Genomic DNA, 6,000 nt, shown 5'->3' on the forward strand with positions numbered 1-6,000 from the left:
GGAACCCTGGGCGTTGCTTGGCCAGAGCTCCAGGTCCCCCCCATTAACACCTCCGTGGGGAAATGTGGGTGTACCCCTATGTCCTTGGGGCCCTCCTTGGCCCCCCATTTCAGGTGTACCCTCACCACGGCCACCTCAAATGGGGTCCTGCCCACACCCATCAGGGTCAGGTAGGTGTCGGGCACCATCTGATCTGAGGCCAGCACCTCGGGCCGGGCCATCATCACCTCTGCGCCCGTGTCCTTGTGACCTTCCTCCCATCTACCTCCAGGGAAACAAGGCACTTTCTCCGGAAGGGCAGCCCCTCTCCCACCCTGTAAACCAAAAACTCAGAGCCTGGAGCATCCAGCCCCCCAGAGGAGCTGACCTGGGGACCTCCTCCCTCTTTCACCGGTGGTACACTGCCAGCCCCCCTTTCCTGGGAATGTTGCCCCTCATCTGACTGGGTCTTTACCCAGTCAACCCTCTGCGGGTTGGGTCTGCTCGGTCTGTCCCTGAGCTTGGGGCACTGGGCCGGTATGTGGCCTCGTTGGCCACAGTGATAGCAGCCCATGTCTCGTGGGTCCCCTCGAGTGGGACAGATGGACCTGAGGCTGGATGTTCCCTTTTGGTGGAGCTCCTCCATAGGCTCTGCTGGGAGGTCCCATGGTGACTCTCTCTCTGCGTTGAGGCAGGCCTGCTCTTTCAAGACTCCTCTCTGTTATCCCCTGACCGACTGTCCACAAATTGTTCGGCCAGCTGGCCTGCGTGCTATGGGTTCTCCGGCTTCTGGTCCATTAACCACAGCCTCAGGTCAGACAGGCACTGCTTGTACAGGTGCTCCAGTGTGAATAGGTCAAGCAGGTCCTCTTTAGTTTAGGCCCCAGCTGTCCACTTGCGGGCGTACCCCTGCTCCCGGTTGACCAGTTGTAGGTATGTGACCTCACAGGTTTTACGCTGACTCTGGAACATTTTCCAGTACATCTCAGAGTCAGCCCAAACTCGCCGAGCAGGGCCTGTTTGAACAGTTCATAGTCCCCTGCCTCCGCCCCTTTCTTCAGCTGTACATCTCCACGGCTGTGGAGTCCAGTAAACGAGTGAGAAATGGGATCCTGTCTGCAGGGTCAACCCTGTGCATCTCGCAGGCATTCTCAAAGGCCGTCAGGAAGGTGTCTATGTCCTCCCCCTCCTTACGCCGAGCCAGGAAGCACTTATCAAAGCTCTTTGTAGGCTTGGGTCCCCACTCACTCGCCACAGCCAGGGCCCCACTGCTCCTCAGCCAGTCCAGCTCCCGCTCATGCTTACGCTGGATCTCCTTCTCCTCCCGCTCATTCTGGCGCTGGTTCTCCTCATGTTTACACTGATTCTCCCACTCCTTCAGTTCTTACCTCCTTAACTCAAGCTCTTCTTGTCTCAGCTCCCTGTCATGTTCCCTCCACATCCATTCCAAGGACGGGGAGCTCCGCCGGGACGATCCCCTGCTGGCCACCGGGGTCAGGATGCCCTCGGTATTCACTGGGCTTCCCCTAACCTCTTTCCTCGGTATAGGTGGGAAGGGTCTCAGGGGTTCTCGGCAGCAGTCTGGCCCCTCCCAGCCATGTCAGGCCCCAGGGCCCACGCTGTGTCCGCTGGGCAGCTTCCCTCATGGACCAAGCTCCGTTCACCCAAGCGATCCTTCTCCTCCAGCTGGGCAATTAGCTGCTCTTTGGTGAACATCCCAATGCACAGCCCCCTCTGCTTCCACAGCTCCACCAGGTCTTTCAAAAGGCGCTTAGCATAAATCTTCCTGCTGGCAACTCGCCGGCCTGTGCTCTCAGCTTCCACCAGTTCCAGGGAGACCTCTCGTGCACCAGCCCTCTTTTCGGTCACCCCCTCTCTGCCAGGGTTGAGCTGCAAACTCCTCTGCCCCTTGGACCGCTCCTGCAATCCCCCCGGGGGACCCTGTTACTGCAAAGTCCTTCTCTCTGGTCACACACTCCCAAGGGTTAATCACCCCCTGACCCCGTCTCTCTCTGACTCTTCAGCCCACCTGGTCCTTGTCAGTCCTCCTTTGTTTTACTGCTCCCCAGTCAGTTACTGCAGGAAGCGCCGTCTACGGAGTGTAGTAAATCCCACGGCTGCCACCAGTTGTCACGGAGTGTGGAGGAGTTGGGGCCCTGCACCCCTTTTCCTGCTATTCACCAGGACTCTCAGCCAGCCAGTAAAGCAGAAGGTTTATTTCGATGCCAGGAACACAGTCCAAGACAGGTCTTGCAGGCCCAGACAACAGGATCTCCCCAGTTAGGTCCATCTTGGGGCCCCAGGAGCACCACAGCCCCATTTGGGGTGGGGGGTCAGAGCACTGTCTATCCTTCCCTTCCTCCCCCAGCCAGATCCAGACTGCCAAACACTCTTCAGCCCCTCCTCCTCTCTCAATTGCTTTTTCCGGGCCAGGAGGTCACCTGATCCCTTTGTCTCCAACACTTTCAGCTGGCATCTTTGCAGAGGAGGGGCCCAGGCCATCAGTGGCTAGGAGACAGAGTGCCAGGCATTTTCGGTGAACTGGCCCTTTGGTTTGCTAGATACTTAAGAACTGCCATGGGGACACTGAGGCACCAACACAGTATTCACAGATCACAGTAAGAACAGTCCCAGTTCGTCACACCACTTGGCTGCAGGGAGACTGGGATGTGTTGGGCTGAGGGAGGCCAGGCTTGAGACCCTGAGAGTTTCCTGTGCTGGGTTCAACTCTCAATAAACCCTCCTGTTTTATGCTGGCTGAAAGTCACTCTGGGCTAGAGAACAGGAGGTATCAACCCCTTCGGGGGTGAGGAGGCCCGGGGGGTCCAGAGCGTGTGGACTCCCTGAGGGGGCCCACAGCAGAGACAGACGTGCTAAGGCTCAGAGAGGTGCGGCTCCATGATGTGGAGGGGCCTGATCCAGAGTGAGAGTGGACCCTCGAGAAGGGCTGTGTCACTGAAAGTGACACACCCCACAGACCATACAAGGCCATGGGTTGGCACGATCTGTGAGTCCGTGATACAAGGTACGTGAAGGGAGTGTAGATCAGGACAGGGGGAGCAGGGGACGATCAGATGCGAGGGGGGGGCGGGACGCAGGGGCCGATCGGATCTTGGGTTGTGGGATGCGGGGTGGTTGGACCTGAAGGGGCGGGATGTGGGTCGGGAGGCGGTTGGACCCTGGGGTTGGGCAAGTCACAGGGCAATGGGGCAGGTCGGACGCAGGCAGGGGGCACATCACAGGGCCGGGGGGGTGGGACATGGGATGGGGGGCACTTGGACGCAGATGGAGTGGGGGGCGAGGTGGACCAGGGAGAGGTGGGACACGCGGGGGAGGGTGCGGGACACGAGAGTTTGCGGGAAGGTGCTGAGGGGCAGTGGTCTGAGAGGCACTGTCTGTGAGTTTTCTGCAGGGGAGGGGATGAACGGGGGATCTGAGAGGGGCTGGCTGGGGGGTCTCTGCAGGGGGAAGGAATGAGCGAGGGAGGTTTGAGAGGTGCTGGCGAGGGGGGGGTTCTGCAAGGGGCGGTGATCAGCAGGAGGGATCTTAGGTCAGGTGTGCTTGATGGCACTCGCAGGTCGCACGTGGGAAGGATTATGCAGCCCGAACACTTTTGCCACCCCAATACCCCTGGGGTTCAAACTGGGATTGAGTCTTTTCCCAGCTGTCATGGTACAATTCCCCACTCTGAACCTTAGCGTCCAAAAGATGGGGTACCAGCATGAATTCCTCTAAGCTTCGTTACCAGCTTAGTACTTGTAGCGCTGCCACCAACCAGGAATTCCAGTGCCTGGTACACTCTGGTCCCCCCAAAACCTTGCCCGGGGACCCCCAAGACCCAGTCCCTCTGGATCTCAACACAAGGAAAGTAAACCCTTTCCCTCACCGTTGCCTCTCCCAGGCTTCCTCTCCCTGGGTTACCCTGGAAGATCACTGTGTGATTCAAACTCCTTGAATCACAAAACAGAGAGGACAATTCACCTTCCTCCCTCCTTCTCTTTCCCCCTCCCAGACTCTTTCTGAGAGAAAGTAATCCTGGCACAGAGAGAAATTAGCCTTTCTCTCCCACTTCCCTCCTTTATCCCCACCAATTCCCTGGTGAATCCAGACCCAGTCCCCTGGGGTCTCACCAGAATAAAAAAACAATTAGGTTCTTAAACAAGAAAAGCTTTTAATTAAAGAAAGAAAAAACAGTTAAAAGTTATCTTTGTAAATTTAAGATGGAATAGGTACAGGGTTTTTTAGCTACCGGCACTGGGAACACCCTCCCAGCCTAAGTGTTCAAGTACAAATAAAATCCTTTCAGCAAAAATACAAATTTGAACTCCTTTCAGTCAAATACGCAATTAAACTCCTTTCAGCCAAATGCACATTTGCAAATAAAGAAAACAACCATAAGCCTAACTCGCTTTATCTACCTAGTACTCACTCGTCTGAACTTATAAGAGCCTGTATTGGAGATATTGGAGAGAAACCTGGTTGCACATCTGGTCCCTCTGAGCCCCCAGATTGAACAACAACCAAAACTAACAGCACAGCCCCAAAACTTCCCTCCCTCAAGATTTGAAAGTATCCTGTCCTCTGATTGGTCCTCTGGTCAGGTGACAGCCAGGCTCACTGTTCTTGTTAACCCTTTACAGTCAAAGAGATATAAAGTACTTCTGTGCTATTAACTTTTCTTATCTGTTTATGACACCAGCACTCTGGGCTGCCATTCGGGTTCTCTTGGTTAAGAGCCCCCCCTCTTGGCTTTTGGCCAGCTTTGCTTTTGGGCAGCCGCTCCCCACCTGTTGGCCCAGATTCAACACCTCTGCCGTGCCCACCTTATACTTTTCAGCTTTTACCGTCAGTCCTGCCTCCTTGAGGCAGCCCAGCCCCCTCTTCACCTGGGACACCTGTTCCTCCCAGGTCTGGCTAAAGACACACATGTCATAGTATGCCAGGGCCATGTTCTCCATTCCCCTCAGCTTGTCTAGAATCTCCCCAGGCCTAGGGATGGGGTATGCATTGGACACTGCGATGGCTTTAAGCTTTCGATAGTCCCCACTAAACCAGATCATCCTGTCTCCCTTGGGGATCAGCCCCACGGGTGAGGCCCATGGGCTGTAAAATGGCTGGATCACATTTAAAGGCAGCATGTCCTTGACCTCTCTTTTCAGCTTCTGGGCTGCTTTCCCAGTGACTCTGAACAGGGAACTCCTGACGGGGAGATTGAGTCCCACCTCAGGGAAGAGATCCCCCAGGGGGTCTTCCCCTTTCTCCTCCCAATCCTTCCCTTCCAGGTTCAGGGGTCCCCTCACTCTCCTCCCGTCCAGCAGCTCGAAAGGGAAGAACCCTGTGGATTCCTGGGACATCACCAGCTGCCTCTCGATTCCCCCCAGTTCTACTCCCATTGGGGAGCCCATTCCCGGTACAGGAATCCCTTCTCCCGCAGGACTCTGTCTCTGCAGCCTTCCCCAAGGGGGTTTTCAGCACTGTGGCCAGCAAGTTCCTCAGCTTCCCCAAAGAGGGATACCTCTACAGATCACCCCAATGGTTGGGAGGGGACTGGGGAGTTGCTGTAAAAGCTGAGGTGGGGCGCTGGCTTCCCTCCACAGCTTTGCCAGGGGCTGGGGACCGGCCGTTCCTGTGGGAGCGGGGCATTGGGTTCCCTTCCAGGCTCTGCGACGGGACTGGGGAGTGGCCGTTCCTGTGGGGGCAGGGTGCTTCCCTTCGTCCCCAGTTCTGCGAGAGGACTGGGGAGAGCCTGTTCCAGCGGGGGTGGGGCGCTGCCTTCCGTTCATAGCTCTGCAAGGAGACTGGGGAGCGGGTGTCTCAGCGGAGGCGGGGCACTGACTTCCTTCCCCTGCTCTGCGATGGGACTGGGTAGCAGCTGTTCGAGCAGGAGCGGGACACTGGGTTTCCTCCCCAGCTCTGCCAATGGACTGGGGAGCGGCCACTCCTGCGGGGGCGGGGTGCTGCCTTCCCTCTCCAGCTCTATGACGGGACTGAGGAGCGGCCTTTCCTGTTGTGGTGGGGCTC

This window comes from Gopherus flavomarginatus, chromosome 13 (genome assembly GCF_025201925.1).
Source record: "Gopherus flavomarginatus isolate rGopFla2 chromosome 13, rGopFla2.mat.asm, whole genome shotgun sequence".
Taxonomy (NCBI): Eukaryota; Metazoa; Chordata; order Testudines; family Testudinidae; genus Gopherus; species Gopherus flavomarginatus.